Genomic DNA, 27846 nt, shown 5'->3' on the forward strand with positions numbered 1-27846 from the left:
TGTTTACCTAGTTGACAATTATAAGGCCCTTCAACAGGAAGTGGGTGTGAGAGAAATGTGCCTGGGGCTCCTGCCACCTGCCAGCAGTCAGGTCATATGTGGCTCTCAGTGTACTGAGCCCCCAACCAGGGTCTTTCCTGGGAGGCATTGTGTGCTATGCCCTCATAACCTCCTGCATGGGCTAGGCAGGCAGTCTCCCAGCCAGGCACAGGACCCACACCATGGCAAATTTTTAAACTGTACCCTTAGAAGCAAGTCCATAGGAATTCATGCAGAAATATACAGCTTTACAGATGAGCTCTTATTCCACAGCTCAGAATCTATTTTTCCCAGTCCTGAACCTTTTCCAAAAATAAAGACAGCTGGAACATTCCATCCATTCTTGGTGCTCTGCCATAGAATTACTAGAAGGTTTTAAATTTTAATAGGATTTACAGGTTTTTGGATCTTTTTCCCCTGAGTAAGCTTTAACTCCCATGACTAATTTCTAGCACACATTACATATTTGTTCAATAAATAAATAGCAAAATACAGTGAAGGATGAATATACATTTATATATATGAAAGTCCCCCAAACAATATTAGGGGAACTCTAAATGTAAGAAAATGTACAGTTTTTGGAGAGAGTTAGATTTGTAGAAGTTTCCTTAGGCTGGGTTGCAGAAGACATTTGTGTTTTGTTTCAGTCATACAGGGTGGGGACTCTGCCTTAAATTTTGCTGTCTTGGGACAAGAAGTTAAGGTGCTGGTTAGGACACCCACCTCCCACATGGAAATGCTTGGGTTCCGTTCCTGGCTCTGATTCCTGACTCCAGTTATTGGCTAATGCAGTCCCTGGGAGGCAGCAGATGATTGCTGAAGTATTTGGGTTCCTGCAGCCAAGGTGACAGGGCTGGATTGACTTCCAGACTTCCAGCTTTGGTCAAAGCCCAGTCACTGTAGTCATTTAGGGAGTGAAGTAGCAGACAGAATCAATCTCTCTCTCTCTCTCTCTCTCTCTCTTCTCTCTTCTCTCTCTCTCTCCTTCTCTCTGTGCTTTCCTGTCTCTGTGTCTCTCAAATACATTAAAAGTAAGAAAATCTAACAGTTGAAAGAAATTAGTTTTATGAGTTTATTCATAGGTAAAAAGAGCCCTAGGAAAGAGTTACACTAATTAAATGTAGAAAACTCAAATTAAGAAAGAAAAATGAAATCATCTCACAGTGACTTCCTGGAGCTAGGTTGGTCCTCTCCCTCCCCCAGCTCTCTCTGCTAATAGGAAGGTGAATTCCCAGTTCCAGCTGAGTAGTCACATTTCTCATGCCCCAGCTGGCCCAACATCAGATGCGTTGTCTCAGCCTCTCCCTCACCAGCACTTTGTCCCACAACCTGACTGTTAGGGGAGGGTATTGGCAGAGAATTCTCTGAGAAAGAAATCCAACTTCAGAAAGAAGCAGAGAAAGGAGCTAGAAATTTCAGTCAATGTTGAGTCTCCAATTCCAATAAATTACAAAAACTCCAACCACAGCCGCTGAGAACTGAGCCCAGGACTGCTCCATACTCGGCAGAACCCAGTGCAAAATGAAATTGTGGTGCACCTGGTTCGAAAGCAGTAGACACTCTTTAGGTATTAAAATAGGATCCATCATACTTTGTTGCCTGATTTGTTTGCTTGTTTTTTTCTTTTTAAACATTTTATTAAAATGCAGTACGCATACCAAGAAATGCACAGAAGTGTACAGATCAATGAGGGTTTTTTGTCATCTGATCACACTCATAACCAACACCTGACTTGAGCCAGTCCTTAAGTCTTTGGTCCACTCTCAACTGTCTATCAGCCTTCCCTTTTAAAACACAAATTCAAAGATAAATTATGAAGAATGGTAAAAAGTCCCAATATAAAGACAGTATCTATGTCAGAGGTAATAGATATGGCATTACCTGATAGGTCTATTAGTCACTATATACATTTCTGATGTACCTCAGTGTAGTCCATGAATGTACAATTACTATGTGCCAATTTAAAATATAAACATCAGGGATGGAGTTGTAGCACAGCAGGTTAAACCACTGCCTGCAATTCGATCATCCCATATGAGCACCAGTTCGAGTCCTGGTTGTTCCAGTTCCAATCAAGGTCTCTGGTGGTGTGCCTGGGAAAGCAGTAGAGCATAGCACAAATGCTTGAATCCCTAACACCCATGTGGGAGACTCAGATGTAGTTCCAAGCTCCATACTTTGGCCTGGCACAGACCCAGCCATTGTAGCCATTTGGTGAGTGAATCAGTGGATGGAACATACCTCTCTCTCACTCCCCTCCCAATAACTCTGCCTTTCAAATAAATAAATCATAAATCATAAATACACACACATATACATATAAACATGGAGGAAAAACAGAGAAAGTCACCAGAAAGTGAAAATACAAAAAAATCTCAAAATGGCAATCACTGAGCATTATGTCCCACATTCTACCCTTCTGCACTGCAATCCTGCTAAGCTTCCCAGCTGCAATACCTGAGTCCCTACTACACCCCTCAGAGCTCTTCTCCCTAAACTAGGCTAATTTAATTTCTGCTGCTTGTTCCTAGGAGGGTTCTGATTAATACATCAAGGTTCACATTTGTACACCAACAGGCCAAAATTATGCATTTTACAAAGGCAATGAAACTGGATCATAATGATAGGTCTAAGAGTCAAAGGGATCACATAAACAAGACTAGTGACTGCTAATACTAACTGACAGAATAAAAAAGGGAGAGAACGATCCAACATGGGAAGCAGGATACACAGCAGACTCATAGAATGACAGATATCCTAAACAGCACTCTGGCCTTGGAATCAGCCCTTAAGGCATTTGGATCTGGCTGAAGAGCCCATGAGAGTATTTTAGGCATGGAAAGCCAAGACACTCTGACAAAAAAAAAAAAAAAAAAAAAAAAAAAAAAAAAACCTAAATGAAAGATCTCTGTGAGTGAGATCCCAGTAGAAAGAACGGGCCATCAAAGAAGGAGGTACCTTTCTCTGAAGGGAGGAGAGAACTTCCACTTTGACTATGGCCTTGTTGAAATAAGATCAAAGTCGGCAAGCTCAGGGGGCTTCCATTGCCTTGGCAACTCATGACTAGAGCCTGGGGAGATTGCTTATGCCTTAAACAAGAGTGTCAAATTGTTAAGTCAACAACAGGAGTCACTGTGCATTTACTCCTCATGTGGGATCTCTGTCCTTAATGTGTAGTTCAATGTGAATGAATGCTATGACTAGTGCTCAAACAGTATTCTGCACTTTGTGTTTCTGTGTGGAGGCAAACTGATGAAATCTTTACTTAATATATACTAAATTGATCTTCTATATATAAACATAATTGAAAATGAATCTTGATGTGAATGGAATGGGAGAGGGAGAGGGAGAGGGAGAGGGAGAGGGAGAGGGAGAAGGGAGGGTTGCGGGTGGGAGGGAAGTTATGGGGGGGGGATCCAATGTAATCATAAACTGTAGTTTGGAAATTTATATCTACTAAATAAAAGTTTAAAAAAAAACCTGTACCATGAACCAAGAAAGGAAGGAAGGAAGGAAGGAAGGAAGGAAGGAAGGAAGGAAGGAAGGAAGGAAGGAAGAAAGAAAGAAAAGAAAGAAAGAAAAGAAAGAAAGAAAAGAAAGAAAGAAAAGAAAGAAAGAAAGAGGTAAGGTCTACAGTTTCTTGGTAAGGTTTTATTTTCTGCTCTAGGGAAAATATGTCTTTCTAAGTCACCTGGAACTTTGCTGTACTAAAGAAATATTGAAAAATTCTGGCTCATCTTTATTTTATTTACAATTTCCATATAGAATAGCACACACTTGTCTTCACAATAATAAATGTCATCATTAATTAGACCAACTTTATTAAATTATATCCATATTGCCTCCTTGAGAATTTTTTCATATTATTTAAACAGCTTTCTTCCCAGAGTCATCAGTAACAAGTTATCCCTGAAGGTGATTTTCCTCATTTCATTTCACCATCAAGTCCTAAGTGCACAACCTGTTTGTGTAGACATCATTCTTGCACAAACTATAGAAGCTGCTAAAATGTCATCTTTAGGAACCTGCTATTGGAAGGCCTGCCTCCCCCATAGTTCATCCCTTCAGGGACACTGCTTGAATCAAAAAGGTACATATTTGGCAGAACCCATTTATCAACACAAACTTATAATGTTGAATGGAAGATTCTGCAATAAGCCAGGAGAGATTTTTCCCAGTTTGCTCTCCGAAGGAATAGCACCTTTGACTATTTAATAATAATCATTTGACTGCTTATCATTAATCTAAAGATGGATTTCCAGACTACTAAAATTTATATATTCCCCATCAATTTATGTGAGAGTTCAATATTGCTGGCTCTGAGCCTTACTGGTCAAACACTAATGACAGGCAGGATTAGGAAGTGGAGAAGAAAGGAAGTCCCTGAGATCGAAGAATAACATTCAAATTATGCCATGAGTTCAAAAAACTAATAAACCTTTAATCAGATTTGATAATTATACTTTTAAGATTAACAAAATTTGTGAATAACAACAAGCAGATGTTCTCATCCAGAATTTCATTCACTTATCAAATATAGCAACTTTTAAATTGTACTTGTGAATTCATAACATTTATTAATGATATCATCAATCATAGAAAGACACTGAATGACCACATATTAAAACAATTGGATGACTTGCTAATTTGAAGAGGAAAAAAATTGTGCTTTGAGATGCTGTTTTTGGGTCACTGTACAGGTTTTTATTAGAGAACATTCATACCATCACTTCATCATCTTTTCCATCCATCATCAATGTGTCTTACTCTTAGGGTCGCCTTCCACCTGGAAGACAGCTTCATCAGCTCAGGTTTTCCCTTGATGTTCAACTGCCCTTCGCTACCCATCTGTGTTCTTAAGACAATTGTTATTAAGATAAAGTAATGTATACCTTCAATACTTTTTGAACTTTCATGAAACCATGTAACAAAGAATAAAAATAAATATAGAAACAATTCAGTTCAGCCATTAAAAGGTGAAAATAAGTATTTTAGCAAGTATATCAGAGGATATATCAGTATAGGATACTTTGTGCAACATTCTTGGGACAAGAAGTGTTTCGGATTTCAGATTTCTTTCAGAATGGGGACATTTGTATGTATATCACAAAATGTCTTACGGGTGGGACCTAAATCTAAAGATGAAATGCATTTGTGCTTCACACGCATCATATACACATAGGTGAAAGTAATAGCACACAGCTGTTTTATTTGGCTGAGTTTTGCTTGCAACTCAACATATGAGGTCAGGTGTGGAATTTTCCACTATAGCATTATATCAGTGGTCATGAAGTTTTGGATTTTGGGACACTTTGTATTTCATATTTTTTCTAACTAGGGATGATCAACAAGCAATTGGCTTATAAATTCATTAATCATACCTTATCTAGAAATGTAAATAAAATGGTACTGACATTTTTTAAAAATGTCCTTTGCTTTTAAAGAATATTACCAAGTTTCTGAATAAGTCTAGTTTTACTTTAAAAAGAGAACTTATGGGGCCGGCGCTGTGGAGTAGCAGGTGAGACCACCACCTGCAGTGTCAGCATCCGATGTGAGCGCCAGTTCAAGTCCCATCTGCTCCACTTCTGATCCAACTCTCTTCTGTGGCCTGAGAAAGTAGTAGAAGATGGCCCAAGTGCTTGGGCCCCTGCACCCATGTGGGAGAACTGGAAGAAGTTCCTGACTTCTGGCTTCGGATCAGCGCAACTCCGGCTGTTGCAGCTATTTGGGGAGTGAATCAGCAGATGGAAGACCTCTCTCTCTCTCTCTCTCTCTCTCTCTCTCTGCCTCTCCTTCTCTCTTGTGTAACTCTGAATTTCAAATAAATGAATAAATTTTTAAGAGAGAGAGATAGAGAACTCAAATGTGTTAGCCAACTCAATCTATTATAATAAAATACTATAGACTGAGTAGTTTAAGCAACAGATATTTATTTCTTAAAATTTTGGAAACTGGAAAGTTCAAGATCAAGGTGCCAATTAATTAATCCCTGGTTGGGGGTCCTGTACCCTGTTTTCATATAGCCACATTTGTGTTGCAACTTCACATGGAGGAGAAAAACAAAGCTAGCTCTACCCCTTTTCTTAAAAGGATGCTAATCCCATCATAAGAGTACCTCACAATACACGACAAATAAATCATTTGCAAAGAAAACGTTAAAGTGAATATATATATATATGTCATGAAGATGAATGCATTATATTAGAAAATGCTGAAGGTGATGCAGAATAGATAAAATTGTCTAATAGGAAGCTGAAATGTAGAAACAAAGACGCAGGCTCACAGGCACATCATTAAATCTTTCCTTCTAAAAGTTGAATAGGTTTAGATAGATACTCCCCTTTCACTTTGAGGCCAGTGATTTTACAACATAATTCTAGATAGTTATAGTGATTAGTGAGTTAGGACTACTATAATTTGAAAAAAAATGAGAAAAGATTATAACCTCAGAAGGAATTGTGGCAATGCAACAATCTAAGTGCCTGGGTCCGGTGCTTGGCATAGAAGATAAAGCCGCCACCTGTAGGCATGCCATATGAGCACCGGTTCAAGTCCCAACTGCTCCACTTCCAATCCAACTCTCTGCTATTGTATCAACACCATTGTTGATACAACTGGAGGAAGGGATCAGTGACCCGGATCCCTCAGGACAGTGGGGCACCTGCTCACCTAGAGGCAAAAAAAAAAAAAGGCATCTCTCTTCCTCCCCTTCTCCCTGCTACAAAAGAGACCTGCAGCCAACAGTAGGAAAGCAGAAGATGGCCCAAGTATTTGGACCCCCGCACCCATGTGGGAGACTCAGAAGAAGCTCCTGGCTCCTGGCTTCAGATCAGCACAGCTCTGGCCGTTGCAGCCAATTTGGGAGTGAACCAGCAGATGGAAGACCTCTCTCTCTCCCTCTCTCCCCCTCCCTCTCCCTCTCTCCTTCTCTACCTCTGCCCCTACCTCTACCTCTCCTTCTCTGTGTAACTCTGACTTTCAAATAAATAAATAAGTCTTTAAAAAATCGAGTCTAAGTGAGAAGAAAAATTATTTAATTTGAACAATAAGTAAATGTTATTAAAGCAATATGAGTGGCAATATGGTGGAATAATATCAGATGCAAGTTTTCCCTGACTGGAGAATTCTTGAAGCACTTGAGCAAAAGACTTGTAGGAATGATTTCTCCAAAATGAGTCAATGAATTTCAACTAATATAATATATGCCTAGTGCTGTGGTTTTATACAATTTATTTCACCAAATAACACAGATGCTTACAGCCAAAGTAGAGTGGAAGTTTGATCTAATTAATGTGTCTGAGGTAGGAACTTTGAGGGGTGATCACATTGGGTTAGGTTGCTAGGGCAGAGTCTTGGTGGTTGAGTCCTGGTGGTTTTATAAGGAGACAGCACCAGGATGAGTGTGCTCACTGTCTCTCTTGGCTTCCTGGCTTACCATGTGATTAGTCCCCCACCATTGTTTGACCTCACCAAATCCCCAAATTAATGGGATTGTGAACTTCCAAAACTAAGAGCCCAAATAAACCTCCTTCCTTCATAAGTATCTCCTCTTCGATATTTGTTATCATGATGAAAAGCTGAAAACTACATGTACTTTGTCATTTAGATTCTGAATATCCTATGCACTAACCATGATTAAACCAATATTTCTCAGTGATCAGCATCACAAGAATATCGCAAATAGAATCTTCCTGGTTGATTCTTCAGAAAAATGAAAGCAATGTCTAAAAATAATTATATTATTTTCCATACCAAAATAGTATTCTTTCTTTTCATATGAGTGGTTCTTGAGTGTCTTTCCAGTTTTGTCTATATTTTCCAATCAGTTATAAGAACAGTTCAGGATATGTATACAGACATGTATGTTATCACCACAAATCAGAAAATATGAGTTTTTAAGAAAGTTATTTTCAGGGAGTTCCAAGATGGTGGAATAGCGACAGGGAAGTCTGATTTAGGCTGGGCAAAATCAATATTTAAAAAGTAGAGAAAGTACACTTTCAGGGTAAAGCTGCAGGAGACCTGCAGTGGGAAGTCCTGCAAAAGCAGTAGAAATGGCCTGGACCTGTGCATAAAGCAGGCACATAGCAAAAGACCCAGCAACTTGGATCCAGGGAGGAAGGTGCCCACCCTGGCAAACCAGGTGAGATTGGACTCCGTGGGCCCACACCATTGTTGATACAACTGGAGGAAGAGATCAGTGACCCAGATCCCTCAGGACAGTGGGGCACCTGCTCACCCAGAGGCAAAAAAAGGTACATCTCTCTTCCTCCCCTTCTCCCTGCTACAAAAGAGACCTGCAGCCGGCTGTGGGAAGGCTGATGCCATTTTTGGACACAGGCAGGTAGTGGCTACCCCAGCTTGTATGCACACACCCAGAAATTATTGGAGTTACCCTCCCCCAGCAGGGGCAACCACAGCAGTTCAAGTGCAACTGAGGAAGACAACTCCACCCCACAAGCTGCACCCACCCAACAACAGGAGGGGAAGGGGAGAAATCCCTATGGAAGGGAAGTACTGCCTGTGGGACTCCCCTCTGCACCCAGCACAACTGTGAAGTGACCAGCACTGTGGCTGGCAGGTATTTTGCATGCCTGTGAACCAAAGATCTTACCAGAGAGAAAAATTCGTGTTCCCCACTGATGTAGAATCTGGTTGGGAAGGTCAGATTCGATCCAGGGGGCTGAATCACACACAGACAGTGGCTCTGGGAACACCTTAGTTTCCTTGTGGACAGGATGGGCTAACAGGGCCAAGTGGCCCCTCTGGCACTCCTTGACCTAGAGAGCCCTGGGTGCTGAGACTGAGAAAACACTGTGACTGTGTGAGAGGAGGCAGGGTGTAGCTGGGTTCTGGGTTATCATAGAGTGCTGCTGCACACTCGAAGAGCTCCTTGGTTTCCTAGAACAGCTCATAGAAGAGGGAACCATGCTCACAGGAAGGACTCTGCAGATCATATGTGTGCTTCATATGGCAGTGCAAATGAGTGTTGAACACACTGGGGGCTAACACTTGGGCATTCCTCAGCTTGGAGTAGAACTGGTGGTAGCACCAACAGAAGTGACCATCGCTCTTCACTCAGCTAACCAGAGGAGAGCTACCATGACCAACTTGGGTGTTACCCTGGATACTCACCCCATCCTGGAGCACTGAACAGAGCTCCTTGGCTATACCAACCACATGTGTCTTGATATTGACTGAAAGTGTAGATGTTCCATTAAACCACAGAGGCATAAATCAAAGAAAAAGGCGACCAGATGAAAAAAAATTCTACAAATGCCTAAAAAATGCAGAAATTCAAGAATCAAGAATAAGGAAGATGGGGGGGTTCCAAGATGGTAGAATAGGACAGGATGATCCGAATCACATGGGGAAAAAAATAATAGCTAAAAGGGAAGAAGAGACATGCCTGAGATAAGGCTGTGGGAAATTCTCAGCAGGAAATCCAACAAGAACAGAAGAGACTGTCCAGGTCCACACTGAAAGAACAAATAAGAAAAGGAAATGGCAGAGACTTGGACCAGAGAGGTGAGCACAAGCCCCCTGGCAGACCAGGTGAGGGGAAAATCCACAGGTCTACACAGCTGCAGATAGCAGCAGAAAGGAGAGTTTGGTGAATTGCTTTTGAAGTTCCACATGAGAAGAAAGGAAAATATAAAGAAACAAATAGGGAGGTCAGGCACCTCTCTCCTCCCCCCACTAACCCAGTCTTGCAGCTGGCTAGGAGAAACCATTTTGCCCCTTTGTTTATATTTTTGGATGCAAGCTGGGGACTGCCACCCTTGCCTTCCATGCACATGCCCAGCAATAGCGGGAGTCACCTCACCTCACTCCCCACCCAAAACTGGAGGCCACAGCAGTTCAGAAGAATTTCTTCCCCCATGATGCAAGCTATACAGTAAGAGGAAGCCCTGCCTATCAGAAGCTCCTACCCATTCTCACCACTATTGAGAAGTGAGCCAAGCTCCAGAAGGCAGGCTCCATGCACTCCCTTGCAACATACAAACACATAGCAGCTCATAACAGAGGGAACTGTGCTCACAGGAAAGTCTCCACAGATTAGGGGTGCAGTTCATTAAGCAGTGCGAAGTAGTGCTGAACATACCAGACACTAACACCAGGGCATCCCACAACTGTGAGGAGAAGAATGGTTCAAAACAACTTAGATAACTGCTCCACCCTGGAATACTGAACACAGTACCCAGGCCACATCTAGCATATACCTTTTTGTACTCACTGAAAGGACAGACATTCCACTAAACCACAAAGACACAAATCAAAGAGAAAAGCAACCAGACCAAAAAAATACACAAATGCCAAAAAAAAAAAAGGAAAAATGCTAACTAAGAATAAGGAAGACATTATGAGCTCCACCAAAGGAACACAACAACACTTCAATAGTAGAAGCTGAAGATGAAGAGATTGAGGATATGCCAGAAATACAATTCAGAAATTAATCATCAGATTACTTAAAAGCAATCAGAAGCAAATTCATGAACTAAATGAAAAGTATTCCCATGAAATTAAGATATTAAAGAGAAGTCAGAATGAAATCCTGAAAATGAAGAATTCAATAGATCAAATAAAAATGCAGTGGAAAGCCTCAACAGCAGAATAGGTGAGACAGAAGAAAAAATATCAGAACTAGAAGACAAATTTCTGGAAATTTTACAGTCAGATGAAAAAAGAAGAAATTAGAAAACTGAAAAACATTGTTGGAGATCTACAAGATACTATCAATGGATCCAATATACAGGTCCTAAGAAAAGATCCTAAAATGTGCATGAGAGAAATGCCAGACCACATTCAGAGGAACCCAGTTAGACTCACTGTGGATGTTTCATCAGAAGTGCTACAGGAAAGGAGAGAATGGTGAGGCATATTCCAAGTTTTAAGGAAAAAAATGTCAACCCAGAATACTGTACCCTGCAAAGCTCTCATTTATGAATGAAGGTGAGATAAAGATCATCCATCACAAACAGAAATTGAAAGAATTTGTAACTAGCTACCCAGCCCTACAAAAGATGCTCAAGGATATACTATACACAGAAACAGGAACATCATTATGAAAGAAAGTGAAGGCAGAAAATTGCTCAGTAAAAGCGCAAAGGAAACCCAAAGTAAAAAATTAGGACTATTAATGGAAATATGGCAGGGCAAAGTAATCACTTAATAATAGTCATCCTAAATGTAAATGGTCTCAACTCTCCCACTAAAAGATACAGACTGGGGCCAGTGCTGTGGCATAGTGGGTAAAGCCACTGCCTGAAGTGCCAGCATCCTATATGGGCACTGGTTCAAGTCCTGGCTGCTCCACTTCTGATACAGCTCTTTGCTATGGCCTGGGAAAGCAATAGAAGATGGCCCAAGTTCTTGGACTTCTGCAGCCATGTGGGAGACCCAAAAGAAGCTCCTGCCTCCTGGCTCCGGATTGGTGCAGCTCCACCATTGCAGCCATCTGGGGAATGAACCAGCTGGTGGAAAACCTCTCTCTCTCTCTCTCTCTCGCTCTCGCTCTCTCCCTGTGCCTCTCCTTCTTTCTCTACACAACTCTGACTTTCAAATAAATAAATAAATCAAAAAAAGATACAGACTGGCAACATGGATTAATAAAGAAAACCCATCTGTTTGCTGCCTACAAGAAACACATCTCACCAGAAAAGATTCATGAAGACTAAAAATGAAAATATGGAAAAAGATAAACCATTATAGGGCTGGTGATGTGTCTCACTAGGCTAATCCTCCACCTGCGGTGCCAGTACCCCGGGTTCTAGTCCCGGTTGGGGTGCCAGATTCTGTCCCAGTTGCTCCTCTTCCAGTCCAGCTCTCTGCTGTGGCCTGGGAGTGCAGTGGAGGATGGCCCAGGTCTCTGGGCCCTGCACCCACATGGGAGACCAGGAGGAAGCACCTGGCTCCCGGCTTCAGATTGGTGCAGTGTGCCGGCCGCAATGTTCTGGCCATAGCGGCCACTTGGGGGGTGAACCAATGGAAAAGGACGACATTTCTCTCTGTCTCTCTCTCTCTCTCTCACTGTCTAACTCTGCCTGTCAAAAAGAAAAAAAAAAAAGATAAACCATGCTAGCAGAAACCAAAAAAGAGCTGGTATAGCCAACCTAATATCACACAAAATAGACTACTACATAAAAACTATTTAAAGAGACAAAAAAGAGAATTATATAATGATTAAGGAATCAATTCAACAGGAAGATGTGACTATTATAAATATATATGCACCTAATTACAGGTTAGCTGACAATTTAAAAGAAATATTAGGAGATTTAAAGGGAAATATAGACTCAAATAAAATGGTAATGGGGGACTTCAATACCTCAATTTCAGCAATGTACTGATCAACCAAACAGAAAATCAGCAAGGAAACAACAGAGTTAATTGATACTACAGATCGAATGGACCTAACAGATAACTACAGAGTTTTTGACTCTACAGCCACAGAGTACATATTCTTCTCACCAGTGCATGGAACTCTCTCTAGGATTGACCACATGCTAGGCCATAAAGCAAGTCTCAGTAAATTCAAAAAAAGTCGAAATCATACCTTGCATATTCTCTGACCACAATGGAATCAAGTAGGTAATCAGCAACTCGGGAATCCCAAGAACGTATGCAAACATATGGAGACTGAACAACATGCTCCTAAACAAACAGTGGGTCACTGAGGAAATAAAAAAATTTCTGGAAACAAATGAACATGACAATACAACATATCAAAATTTATGAGATACAGTAAAAGCAGCATTAAGAGGAATGCTCTCAATGTGTTTATGGTAACTGGAGATTACACCAAGAAATTGTAAAGGCACCATATAAATGAGATATCAGTACATCTCAAAGATCTAGAAAAATAAAAGCAAAGCAAACCCACAACCAGTAGGAGAAAAGAAATAATTAAAATTAGAAAATAAATCAACAAAGCTGAAACAAAAAAAATACAAAAGATTAGCAAAATGAAGAGTTGGTTTTTTGAAAAAATAAACAAAATTGAAACACCACTGTCCCAACTAACCAAAAAAGGAGAGAAAAGACCCAAAACAATATAAAAAGGGAAATGTAAAATAGACAACACAGAAATAAAAAGAATCATCAGAAATTACTACAAAGAGCTGTTTGCCAACAAAACAGGAAACCTAGAAGAAATAATAGATTCCTTGACACATAAAACTTACCTAAATTGAACCATGAAGACATAAAAAACTTAAACAGACCAATAACCAAGACAAAATTTGATCAGTAATAAAGACCCTTCCAACAACAACAACAAAAAAAAGCCCAGTACCAGATGGCTTCAACATTGAATTCTAAAACATTTAAAGAAAAACTAACTCCAATTCTTCTCAAGCTATTCAAAACAATCAAAAGTGAGAGAATCCTCCCAAATTATTTCTATGAAGTCAGCATTACCTTAATTCCTAAACCTGAAAAAGATTCAACAGAGAAAGAGAACTACAGACCAATCTCAATGATGAACATAGATACAAAAATCCTCAACAAAATACTACAATTTGAATTCAACAACACATCAGAAAGATCATCCACCCAGATCTAGTGAGATTTAATCCTGGTATGCAGGGATGGTACAACATTCACAAATAAATGTTATACATAACATTAACAAACTGAAGAATAAAAACCATATGATTATCTCAATAGATGCAGAGAAAGCATCTGATAAAATACAATAGACTATTTTTTTATTTTTTTAACTTTTATTTAGTAAATATAAATTTCCAAAGTATAGTTTATGGATTACAATGGCTTCCCCCCCATAATTTCCCTCCCATTCGCACCCCTCCCATCTCCCGCTCCCTCTCCCATTCCATTCACATCAAGATTCATTTTCAATTATCTTTACATACAGAAGATCAATTTAGTATATATTAAGTAAAGATTTCATCAGTTTGCACCCACACAGAAACACAAAGTGTAAAATACTGTTTCAGTACTAGTTATAACATTATTTCACATTGGACAACACATTAAGGACAGATCCCACATGAGGAGTAAGTGCACAGTGACTCCTGTTGTTGACTTAACAATTTGACACTCTTGTTTATGGCATCAGTAATCTCCCTAGGCTCTAGTCATGAGTTGCCAAGGCAATGGAAGCCCCCCTGAGCTCGCCAACTTTGATCTTATTTAGACAAGGTCATAGTCAAAGTGGAAGTTCTCTCCTCCCTTCAGAGAAAGGTACCTCCTTCTTTGATGGCCCGTTCTTTCCACTGGGATCTCACTCGCAGAGATCTTTCATTTAGGTCTTCTTTTTTTTCCCAGAGTGTCTTGACTTTCCATGCCTAAAATACTCTCATGGACTCTTCAGCCAGATCCAAATGCCTTAAGGGCTGATTCTGAGGCCAGAGTGCTGTTTAGGACATCTGCCATTCTATGAGTCTGCTGTGAAAAATACAACACCCTTTCAAGATGAAAACTTTAAGCAAATTTGGAACAGAAGGAACATTTCTCAGCACAATCAAAGCAATATATGAAAACCTACAGCCAATATCCTATTGAAAAGTTGGAAGCAACCCCATTGAGATCCAGAACCAGACAAGGGTGCCACTAGCACCACTGCTTTTAGTAAGAGCCACTAGACAAGAAAAGGATGTCAAAGGGAAACAAATTGGGATGGATGAAGTCAAACTATTGCTATTTGCAGATTACAAGACCCTATACATAGGAGATCCAAAAGACTCCACTTAGAGACTATTGGAACTCATAAAAGAGTTTGGAAATATAGTAGGATATAAAATAAACTCAGAAAAAATCAACAGCCTTTTTGTATACAGACAAACCCACAGCTGAGAACAACCTTCTAAGATCAATCCCATTCACAATAGCTACCAAAAAAAATCAAATACCTTGGAATAAATTTAATCAAGGATATCAAAGAGCTCTACAATGAGAATTACAAAACATTAAAGAAAGAATTAGAAGAAGACACAAAAATGGAAAAATCTTCCATGTTCATGGATTGGAAGAATCAGTATCATCAAACCGTCCATACTATAGAAAACAATTTACCAATTCAACATGATACCAATTAAAATACCAATGACATTCTTCTCAAATACAGAAAAAATGATGTGGAAATTCATATGGAAATATAGGAGACCCCGAATAGCTAAAGCAATCTTACACAACAAACCAAAGCCAGAGGCATCACAATACCAGGTTTCAAGACATACTACATGGAGCCGGAGCTGTAGCATAGTGGTAACGCTGCCACCTGCAGTGCTGGCATCTCTGGCATCTCATATGGGCACTGGTTGGAGTCCTGGCTGCTCCACTTTTGATCCAGCTCTTTGTTATGGCCTGGAAAAGCAGTAGAAGATGGCCCAAGTCCTTGAGTCCCTGACTGGTATAGGAAACCTAAAGTAAGCTCCTGGCTCCTGGTTTCAGATTGGCACAAATCCAACCATTGTGGCCATCTGGGGAGTGAACCAGTGGATGGAAGAACCCTCTCTCTCTCTCTCTCTCTCTCTCTCTGCCATTCTCTCCCTCTGCCTATCTGTAACTCTGCCTTTCAAATAAATAATTAAATTTTTTTTATAAAAAAAGACATACTTCATGATAATTGCGATCAAAACAACCTGGTACTGGTACAAAAAACAGACATGTAGACCAATGGAACAGAATAGAAACACCCAAAATCAATCCAAATATCTACAACCAACTAATCTTTGACTAAGGAGCTAAAATCAAGCTGTGGAGCAAGGACAGTCACCTCAACAAATTGTGTTAGGAAAAATGGATTACCACAAGCAGAAGCGTTCAGCAAGACCTTTACCTGACACCTTTCACCAAAATGCACTCAAAATGGACTAAAGACCTAAATCTACAACCCAACACCATCAAGTTATTAGAGAACACTGGGGAACATCTACAAGACATTGGCATAGATAACGAGTTCTTGGAAAAGACCCCAGAGGCACAGGCAATCAAAGCTAAAAGAGATAAATGGGATTACATCAAATTGAGAAGCTTCTGCACTGCAAAAGAAATAATCAGTATAGTGAAGAGACAACTGACAGAATGGTAGAAAATATTCACAGGGTCCGGCGCTGTGGCACAGCAGGTTAAAGCCCTGGCCTGAAGCACCAGCATCCCATATGGGCACAGGTTCTAGTCCCAGCCACTCCACTTCCAATCCAGCTCTCTGCTATGGCATTGGAAAGCAGTAGAAGATGGCCCAAGTCCTTGGTCCCCTGATCCCACATGGGAGACCTGGAAGAAGCTTCTGGCTCCTGGCTTTGGATCAGTACATCTCCAGTCATTGCGGCCATCTGGGGACTCAACCAGCAGATGGAAGACCTCTCTCTCTGTCTCTACCTCTCTCTGTCTTTCAAATAAATAAAATAAATCTTTAAAAAAATTCACAAACTATACAATTGATAAAGGATTAATAACCAGAATACATAAAGAAATCAAGAAACTCAACAACAACAAAACAAACAATCCAGTTAAGAAATGTGCAAAGGACTTAAACATTTTTCTAAAGAGGAAATTCAAATGGCCAAAAGACACATGAAAAAATGCCTAGCATCACTGGACGTCAGAGAAATGCAGATCAAAACCACAATGAGGTTTCACCTCACCCCAGTTAGAACAGCTTTCATACAGAAATCAACAAACAACAGATAGAAAAGATGTGAGGGAAAAGGTACCCTAATCCACTGTTGGTGAGAATGTAAATTGATAAAGCCACTATGGAAGACAGTGTGGAGATATCTTAGAGGTCTAAACATAGACCTACCATATGACCCAGCCACTCCACCCCTGGGAATCTGCCAAAGGGAAATAAAATCAGCATATGAAAGAGCTATCTGTACCTCCATGTTTATAGAAGCTCAATTCACAATAGCAAAGACATGGAATCAACCCAAATATGCATCAAGTGAAGACTGGATAAAGAATTTATGGGATATGTACACCATGGAATACTACACAACAGTAAAAAAAAAATGAAGTGCGATCATTTGCAACAAAATGGACAAAACTGGAAAATATCATACTTAGTGAAATAAGCCAACTCAAATGGACAAATTCTATACATTCTCCTTGATCTGTGATAACTAATAGAGTACCTAAAAGGCAACATGTATAAATGAAATTGAAAATATGAGAAGCAATGATTTTAAACAGCTCATCTCTTGACTATTGAGGAACATTTTATTCTATATTTTTGGATATCTTTTCTTTCTTTTCCTTTATAATATTTTCCTTATTTTTTTCTCTTTCATATGGATCATTTAACTCTATACTTAACATAGAGTTAATCACATATGTATAAAGTTAATTGAAAATAGATCTTAGTAAAGAATAAGAAAGAATAAGAAAGGGAAGAGGAAGCAGGGTGAGAGGGTGGGCATGGTGGGAAGAATTACCAAGATCCTAAAGCTGTAAATTTGAAATGTATGAAGTTCGTAACTGCAAAGCACTATAGTCCTACAAACTTCACTACAGACTGACTTCTAAGAATACAGCTAAACAGTTTGCCATAGGACCCTAAAATCCCTTAAGCTGGCTGATAAAAATGGCAGCTTAAGTGTTATAAAAACCAAATAGGATTAAGTGGTAAAATGACCCTATAGACAGGATCAAGTGATAAAGTGATCATACAAATAGGACTAAGTATATGGAAACAATAATAGACAAAATTAAAAAGGAATGAAGACACCAACATGGGAAGTAGTCCATATAGGAGAATCAGAATTACAATCACTTTAAGTAGCACTCTGACTTCAGAATCAACCCTTAATGCACTCTGGTCTGACCGGAAAGCCCAGGGGGAGCATTTCATGCATGTAAAGCCAAGAAACTCTGGCAAAAAATGTCCTACAAAAAGAACCCCTGTGCAAAGAAGTGGCCACCACAGAAGGATGTACTTTTCTCTGAAGAGAGGAAAGAACTTCTACTTTGCTTATGTCCTTGTCAAGCTAGTGGATCCAAAAGATTGAGGCAGATCATGTCAAGAGCCTTGGGTGATCACTGATGTCATATATAAGAGTGCTATTTGTTAAATAAACAACAAGAGTCACTGTGCACTAACTTCCCACACAGGACCTCTGTCCCTGAAGAGTAGTACCATGAAACTTAATAGCAAAACTTGTTCTCAAGAATCACTTGCTTTTAGTGTATTAAATGGAGGATATTATTATGTCTCATAGTTATGTCTAAGGGCTCATAAAAGATGTATCATCCTTGGGTTCTTCTTTAAAGACAGAAAGTTTCTAAAAGAAAAAAGTGGGAGGAAGGAAGGGAAAAGAAGAAGGGGGAAAGCAAAATCACCTTTAAGAAGCAACAACATAGAATAGCCTTTTTATAGACTGTTGAGGAACAGGGTTTTTTTACTCCATTCATTCTTTTTTTTATTTCTTTTTCTTTTTCTTATTGGATAAGACAGGAGAGGGAGCAGGAAGGGGCGTAGAGAATAGGTAGGAGGGTGGATATGTTGGGAAAAATTACTATGTCGATAATGTTGCATTTATGAGATACATACAAATTTTTAAAAAATAATAAAATAAAAAATAAGGAAAACACTATGAGCCCCCAAAGGAACAGCATCAATATAAGAATGTGAAGATGAAGATATTGAGAAAATGGCAGAAATGGAATTCAAAAAATTAATCATAGGATTACTCAAAAGCAATCAGAAGCAAATCCACAAATAAAAGAAAACAATGCATGATATGAATGAAAATTTTTGCCATGAAATTGAGATCTTAAAGAGAAATCAAAATGAAATACTAAAATGAAGAATTCAATAGATTGCCCAGCGCCATGGCTCACTAAGTTAATCCTCCGCCTGCAGCACCGGCACCCTGGGTCCTAGACCCCGTTGGGGCGCCGGATTCTGTCCCAGTTGCTCCTCTTTCAGTCCAGCTCTCTGCTGTGGCCCGGGAATGCAGTGGAGGATGGCCCAGGTCCTTGGGCCCCGCACCTGCATGGGAGACCAGGAGGAAGCACCTGGCTCCTGGCTTCGGATCACACAGCGCGCCGACCGCGATGTGCCAGCCATAGTGGCCACTTTGGGGGTGAACCAATGGAAAAAGAAAGACCTTTCTCTCTGTCTGTCTCTCTCTCTCTCTCTCTCACTGTCTAACTCTGCCTGTCCAAAAAAAAAATTCAATATATCAAATAAAAATACAGTAGAAAGTCTTAACAACAGAGTTGGTAGGCAGAAGAAACAACATTTGAGCTAGAAGACACATCTCTCGAACTTTTACAGTCAGACCAAATTATTGAAATTAGAAAACTTAAAAACAGTGTTGGAGATACATGGGATACTGTCAAACAACCCAATATATGGGTCTTAGGAGTGTCTGAAGGTGTGTAAAGAGAGAAGAGATTGGAAGGCCTACTTAGTGAAATAATGACAGAAAACTTCCATAATAAGGAGAAATTCTACATGAATTTCTACATGAAGCACATAGAAGCTACATGAAGCACATGAAACTTCTAACAGATATGACCAGGAAGGATCTTTACCACACACATTGTAACCAAACTTTCCACAGTAAAGCATAAAGAAAAGATTCTAAAAGTGCATGAGATGGCCAGCGCTGCGGCTCAATAGGCTAATCCTCTGCCTTGCGGCGCCGGCACACCGGGTTCTAGTCCCAGTTGGGGTGCCGGATTCTATCCCGGTTGCCCCTCTTCCAGGCCAGCTCTCTGCTGTGGCCAGGGAGTGTGGTGGAGGATGGCCCAAGTCCTTGGGCCCTGCACCCCATGGGAGACCAGGATAAGTATCTGGCTCCTGCCATCGGATCAGCGCAGTGCGCCGGCCGCAGCGCGCCGGCTGCGGCGGCCATTGGCGGGTGAACCAAGGGCAAAGGAAGACCTTTCTCTCTGTCTCTCTCTCACTGTCCACTCTGCCTGTCAAAAAAAATTTTTAAAAAGTGCATGAGAGAAATGCCAGATTACTTTAAAATGATCTCCAATTAGACTCACAGCTGACTTCTCATCAGAAACCCTACATGTTAGAATACAATGGCAAGATATAGTCCAAATTTTAAGAGAAAAAACCTCAATACAGAATATTGTTCCCTGAAAAACTCTGATTTATAAATGAAGGTGAAATACAGACCTTCCATAACAAACAGAAAGTGAAAGAATTTCTCACCACTTGGCCAGCTTAACAAAAGATGCTAAAGGATGTGCTACACACAGAAACACAGAAAGAAAGCCATCATCATGAAAGAATGTGAAGACAGAAAAATCTCCTGGTTACAATACAAAAGAAATCCAAAGCAGGGCGGCGCCATGGCACAGTGGGTTAATCCTCTGCCTGTGGTGCCAGCATCCCATGTGAGCACCAGTTCTAGTCCTGGCTGCTCCTCTTCCAATTCAGCTCTCTGCTATGGCCTGGGAAAACAGTAGAGGATGGCTCAAGTCCTTAGGCTTCTGTACCCGCATGGGAGACCAGGAAGAAGCACCTGGCTCCTGGCTTCAGACAGGCACAGCTCTGGCTGTTGTGGCCATTGTGGGAGGAACCAGCGGAAGGAAAACCTTTCTCTCTGTCTCTCTCTCTCTCTCATTGTCTGTAACTCTGCCTCTCAAATAAATAAATAAAATCTTAAAAAAAATAAAGAAATTGAGTCCCTGTTAAAATAAGAAGAAGAAATCCAAAGCAAATGATAGGAATATTCACCGAAAAAAAGGCAGGGCCAAGTAGTTACTTATCAATAGTTACCTTGAATGTAAATAGCCTCAACTATCTAGTAAAGTGGCACAGACTGGCTGAATGCATTACAAATCAAGCTGCCTACAAGAAACACACCTTACCAACAAAAACACACATAGACTGAAAGTGAAAGGACAGAAAAAGATATTCCATGCTAACAGGAAAAAAAGGGGACAGGGTGAGGCATCCTAATATGAGACAAAATAGACTTTAGCACAAAAAAATGTTAAAACAGACAAAGAAGGGCACTATGTAATGATTAATGGATCAGTCCAACAGGAAGAAATGACTATAATAAATGTATATGTGCCCAACTACAGGGTATCCGGCTATCTAAAAAACAGATAATGGGCCGGCGCCGCGGCTCACTAGGCTAATCCTCCGCCTAGCGGCGCTGGCACACCGGGTTCTAGTCCTGGTTGGGGCGCCGAATTCTGTCCCGGTTGCCCCACTTCCAGGCCAGCTCTCTGCTGTGGCCAGGGAGTGCAGTGGAGGATGGCCCAGGTGCTTGGGTCCTGCACTCCATGGGAAACCAGGAAAAAGCACCTGGCTCCTGGCTCCTGCCATCGGATCAGCGCGGTGCGCCGGCCGCAGCGCGCTGGCCACGGCGGCCATTGGAGGGTGAACCAACAGCAAAAGGAAGACCTTTCTCTCTGTCTCTCTCTCACTATTCACTCTGCCTGTCAAAAAAAAAAAAAAACAGATAATGGATCTAAAGGGAGACATAGACTCATAGGTTCCAATATAATAACAATGGAGAACTTCAACACCCCGCTTTCATCACTGGATAGATAAGCCAGAAAGAAAATCAACAAAGAAACAGCAGAGTTCATCGACACTATGACCAAATGTACTTAAATGATATCTAGAGAACTTTTCACCCTGCAGTGACAGAATACATATTCTTCTCAGCAGTGCACAGAACTTTCTCTAGGATAGACCATAAAATGGGCCATAAAGCAAGTCTCAGCCAATTCAAAAAAATCAAAATCATACCGTGCACATTCTCTGATCACAATCGATTGAAACTCAAAATCAACAACTCAAGAATCTCAAACATATACAAACACATGGATACAGAACAATATGTTCCTAAATAAATAGTGAGTCATAAAATAAAAGTGAAATAAAAAAATATCAAAACTTATGGGATACAGCAAAAGCAGTAGTAAGAGGGAAGTTTATAGCAGTTAATGCCTACATCAAGAAACTGGAAAGGTAACAAAGAAATGAGTTGTCAATGCATCTCAAGAACCTATAAAAACAACAAAACAAACCCCATAATAGTAGGAGGGAAGAAATTATTAAAATTAAGGAACAAATAAACAAAATTGAAACCAAAGAAACAATACAAAAGACCAATGAAATGAATAGCTGGCTTTTTAAAAAAATAAATAAAATAGACACATCATTGGCCAAACTAACCAAAAAAAGAGGGAGAAGACCCAAATCAACAAAAGAAGATGAAAAAGGAAACGTAACAACAAATACCACATAAATAAAAAGAATCATTTTTCTGGATTTCTGGATACGTATGACCTACTAAATTGAGTTATGAAGACATAGAACATCTAAACACATCAATAACCAATATAGAGATTGAATCAGTAATAAAGACCCCCCCGCCCCGGCAAAAAAAAAAAACCCGGGTCCCAATACCTTCACTGCTGAATTCTACTAGACATCTAAAGAAGAACTAATTCCAATTCTTCTCTGTTACAAACAATTGAAAGGAGGAAATCCTCCCAAACTCCTTCCATGAAGCCTGCATCACCTTAATTCCTAAGCCAGAAAAAAATAGTACCTTGGCCAGCAGGACACTGGTGTGATGTAAACAGAGTACCAGTACACCTTGGAGCTTGTGCTTCTGAGGTTCCTTCTTAGAACCCTAAGGAAAACAAAGAGGAACTGTCAGCCCCCACCATTACTAAGTGGGACCAAGCCAAATTTATTTGCCTAAGAAATTTTTTTAAAAATACATGTCTTCTGGGGCCAGCGCTGTGGCACATTGGGTTAAAGCCCCAGCCTGCAGTGCCAGCATCCCATATGGACACCGGTTCGAGTCCCGGCTGCTCCTCTTCAAATCCAACTCTCTGCTGATGGCCTGGGAAAGCAGTAGAAGATGGCCCAAGTCCTTGGGTCCCTGCACCCACTTGGGAGACCTGGAGGAGGCTCCTGGCTCCTGGCTTCGGATCGGCTCCACTCTGGCTATTGCAGTCATTTGAGGAGTGAATCAGCAGAATGGAAGACCTCTCTCTCTCCCTCTCTGACTCTACCTCTTTCTGTAACTCTGTCTTTCAAATAAATAAAGTAATTCTTAATTATATATATATATATACTGTATATAATTATATATATATATGTCTTCTTTCATTTCAGCATTATGGAACAAGATTTCACTTGCCACACTTACCATCAGCATCCAAAAAGTGTCTAATTCCATAAACTAGCTTGATTGAATCTGTGTACTTCACAACTAACATAATCTCAGTAAAACACACACTCTTTTTTGAAAATGTCAAACCACCCCACCCCCCACCTCGATCTGGGGACGACATCCACAGTGCTGCCCAGAGGTTTGTGATGATTTCAGGAGCAGAGCTTCTAATTAGCACCGAACAGTTTCCCAACAGCAGGTGGAGCATTCACATCAAAGATGAAACAAGCCTGAGGGAAGGCAGGGATATGGACAGGGTCGTACAGAAAAGCTCATCCCACTCTGATTCGGCATGTCCTATTTCCATGGCTATTCTGGTCTGTAAAGAGAAAACTAAACTCACTTATAGGAATTAGAGCTTATATTTTCTAAGCTTTGCCTCATGAACTTAGCTCAAAGAAAAGTGATAGAGGATGTTGGATGTACATGGCACTTCCAAAGGTTTGTGGAAAATGGAATTAGAAGTTAAGCTTATTTTGCTGCTAAAAATTTTGAAATCCATACATACAGAGGGTCTTCAGAAAGTTCATGGAAAGTATGTATTATGAAAAACTATCTATGGGTTTTAATTTTATGCAATAAAAACATATCTTTTCATTTTAAGAGATTTATTTATTTGAAAGGCAGAGTTACACAGAAAAAGAGACAGATAGATCTGTCATCTGCTGTTTACTCCCCAAATGGCTGTAACAACTGGGGCTGGGCTAGGTCAAAATCAGGAGCCAGGAGCTTCATCTAGGTTTCCCACAAAAGTCCAGGGGCCCAAGGACTTGGGCCATGTGCTTTTCCAGGCACATTACCAGGAAACTGGATCAGAAATGGAGAAACTGGGGCTCAAACTCATACCCATATGGGGTGCCAGCATTAAAGGTAGCAACTTAACCTACTGTACCACAACACCAGCCCCAAATAAAGTTACCTTTAATTCTATTTTTCTACAAACTTCTTGGTGTACACTCATATGAGCAACTGTACACACACTTAGTATACACTCCAAAGTATATGGATTAACTATGTGTTACACTTTATTTTTTATGTTTCCTGTAACAGCAAGTCACTCGATGACTTTAAGCATATAACTTTATTATATTATAATTCTGAAGGTCAGAAGCCCCAAATGAGTCTTACAAGGCTTCCTACTGGGCTCCTTCCTTCTGAGGATTCTAGAGGGGAATCTGTTGCTTTCTTCCAACCCAGGAATCCACCTGCACTCCTGGGATCATGACCTTCACTGAAACTTCTTGATTACACCAATGTGTCTCTACTTCCTACATTGGCCTCTTCATCCAAGAACATTTGTGATTCCATTGTGATTATGTAAAATAATCTCCCCATCTCAGAATCCTTTCCATCTGCAGAATTCCTTTTGCTACATAAGGTAACACAGTCACAAGTTCCATGGATCAGAACATGGGCAATTTTGGTGGCCATTATTTGGTGTACATGGTTTTCAAAGGGTCTCTCCTTGCCCAGTCTAATACAGACACCTCCTTGCCCAGTCTAATACAGACACAACTGAATTAAAGTAAATCATTTCTACCAATCCATGACCATGGACTAGCTACCCCAAGGATTTTCTTGTCATTGATAACCAAGCCATCCTACCTGCCTTATGTGATGAAAACTCTATGCAAATGAATCGCACTTTCTTGTCCCAGCACATCTATCCAAACAATTTTTATAGACTTTCTTCTTAAATCAAAATGAAGAACAAATGTGGAAATTACAGAATGCAGATGCACATGGAACTTAGGAGAATCAATATCTGGTCAACAATAACTTAACAAGAAGATATTTCAGAGCCTCCAAGTCTCTCAGATGGATTAACTGATGTGAGCTATCCTGGTAGCAGTCAAACTAGACATTTTATCAAATTTCTAGAAGAGAATAATTGAGAGTAGTTAAGACAAACTGGAATTATCCACAGTAACTTACCACGGTGTTTTTTTCCTCATCCATAATGTCTCCAGGTAAGTGGAAACTTTTCCCTAGATGCTGTTGATTGCTGTGGGCAGCTACTTCACTCCCATTATGAATATTTGCTACCTTATCCTGTTGGAAAAATTATGACTTCTGAGAATTCAGAAAAATAAGCATTTGTTTAGAGCTTCCTTTCTATATGTCCCCATGCCTAGACAGGTGCCATGGAGAATATGAAGATAAATGAGTTCTCCAGAGGCTCCAAGTCTTGTGGAAGAGACAAACACATACAAAAACAAATCTAATGCAAGGGAACTGTGAACTGTAATCTAATAAAGATGCTAAAAATTGCAACAGAAGGACTGGGAGTGAAGAAATTCATGAGGACTTGGGACTTGAGATATACTTAGAGATACTTTCTGCACAAGACCTTGGGTATAAGAAATATCTTTAAAAGAAGTCTACATTTTGACAGATGAAATAGATGTGGCTTTTCTAGGTTCACTAAGGTTACAAACTCAAAAAATGCAGCTTACTTTTAGTGGCATTATCAAGATGTTGCCCAGTGCTTCATATGTACAAGCCAAAATAATAACTTTCCTACCCACAACTCTGTTTAACCAATCACTAATAATGTTGGCTTAAAATAGTGGTTTCCTTCCCCTCCCACAACCTTTTGTTCAAGCAGAATTCGATTCAGGTATCCAAAGCCTTCATATGAAATCCTAGAGTCTCTTCCCCAGCTCCTCCACACCCTACCCTCTCTCACAGCAGCTCCCAAGTGGGCTGCTCAAAGCAGTCTGGAAACCATGAATATAAATAAAAAGCTACTGCACAGCCAACCACCTTACTTATAGATAGAAACATTCCCCCAAGGATTCACACCCCTCATGTGTTTTTGGAGACAGCATTGTTACAGAAGATGGCACACTGGTGTCACTCATCTCAACACAAAAGACCTCTTTCTAGATTGTGTCTATTATTCTAAGGAGTTCTGACTTTGCTGTTGGGACTGAATTTTAAGATAATTAGGGTCACAGTGGCCTCTCACACCCCTTCCAAGCTGATCTGTCAGGATCGGTTTGCATGCCACGTTTTGGAACAGGCTGTACTGTGAGACAGTACTTCCCTTTGACATTGTTATCAGAAGGAAGAGAACCCAGTTGGTTTTGACAGTGGAATGACTGAAAGTTCCAGTGGATATGGGAAAGAGACACAGCCAAAGGAAGCCATTGTATGGAAGTGAGTACTAACCATCTCTCTCAGGAGCAGGTGTTTAGCCTAGCAGTTAAATAATAGTTAAGATATCCATGTCCCACATCAGAGTGCCTCAGTTCAATACCTCCCTGTGGCTCCTGGCTCCTGTTTCCCACCAACACAGACCAAGCAGACAATTGTGATGGCTCCCTCCATACACATGGGGACCTGGACTGAGCTCCCAGCTTTGGCTTTGAACTGGCCTAGGCCCTGGCTATTGCAGGTATTTGGGGAATGAACCAGCAGATGGAAGCTCTGTCTGTTCCTCTGCCTCTCATGTAAATGAAATTTTTTAAAAACTTTTAAACATCTCTCTCAGAGCACACTAATAGATATAGAGGCAATTTCCAGAAGGTTAAGCCTGGTTCTTGCCTACAGAGATACTCACTTGGGAAAAATAAATGCTAGAACTGCCTCCTCAGGCCTCTCTACAAGTGATCAGAGCCGCAGCAAATGCAAATCAGTTCCTTTCAGCTCTATGGCATGATTTATTTGCACTCTTGTGAAAACTATGCCAAAAATTCACCACAAAGAAATGATGAAACATTGAGATGATGGGTATGTTAGTGACTAATAGTTAACTTTCACCTGAATAGCTCATTACCCCAATGTATACATGAATCAAAACATAGCATTCACCTCATAAATATGTACAAATATTATTTGTCAATTAAAAAGCAAGAGAGATGAAAACAACAATTCATTCTTCCTTTTTCTCCCCTAACAATATTTTACTTCACAGTTCCTAAGAATGTCTTTTACACATAAAGTGTGCTTGTTGATACAGAACAACCTCCAAAGCTGGCTGAACAAGTTGCTGCAGAATCCCCAAACCTGGGTTCTTGCAACGAATGTGCAGAAAGTCAATCACTCACATGAGAGCAGTAGAAGAAAGCAAGCACTGATTTCAGAGGAGCCAGGCAGCTATCCCCTAATTCCCAAGCTCCCCAAGGATTTCTGGGTGAAGGTTCTTACAGATTGAAGCTGAGACTGAAAAGTTCATGTTCAGCTCATGTCCAAGTTCATGGTTTGTCAGTAGGGTTCATGACCTTCCTTTAATTGGCTGATGATGCCATGCTCTTCAGGGAATTTTAAGGTGGCCAAGTGGGCTCAAGCCAGGCTGGAGGTCACATGCAGACAGTACTTTCTGCCCCAGACCTGGAATTCCCTTGCCCAGACCTGGAAGTCCCCTAAACAAAACCCTGATTCCAGCCATCAAGGTGTTATCTACTGGGAAGCAAATGACCTCATGAGTCCAATGATTCAAACCTAGCAGGACCAGTTGTACCACTCTCTCAATTCAGTGAATTGATTTCTGTGCTATCAAAAAATCAGGACAAGAAAATTTAAAGCATGGTTTTTCATAGTTCCTACTTTCTTCCCATGAATTTCTTCTGGAATTCAGCCAGTTTTATGACTGTACATGGCCCTTCCTGTGGTCCTATTCCTTACTGCATCCTTTGCCTCTCATTCCTGCATCCTTTATTCTTCT

This window comes from Oryctolagus cuniculus, chromosome 6, assembly GCF_964237555.1.
Source record: "Oryctolagus cuniculus chromosome 6, mOryCun1.1, whole genome shotgun sequence".
Classification (NCBI taxonomy): Eukaryota; Metazoa; Chordata; class Mammalia; order Lagomorpha; family Leporidae; genus Oryctolagus; species Oryctolagus cuniculus.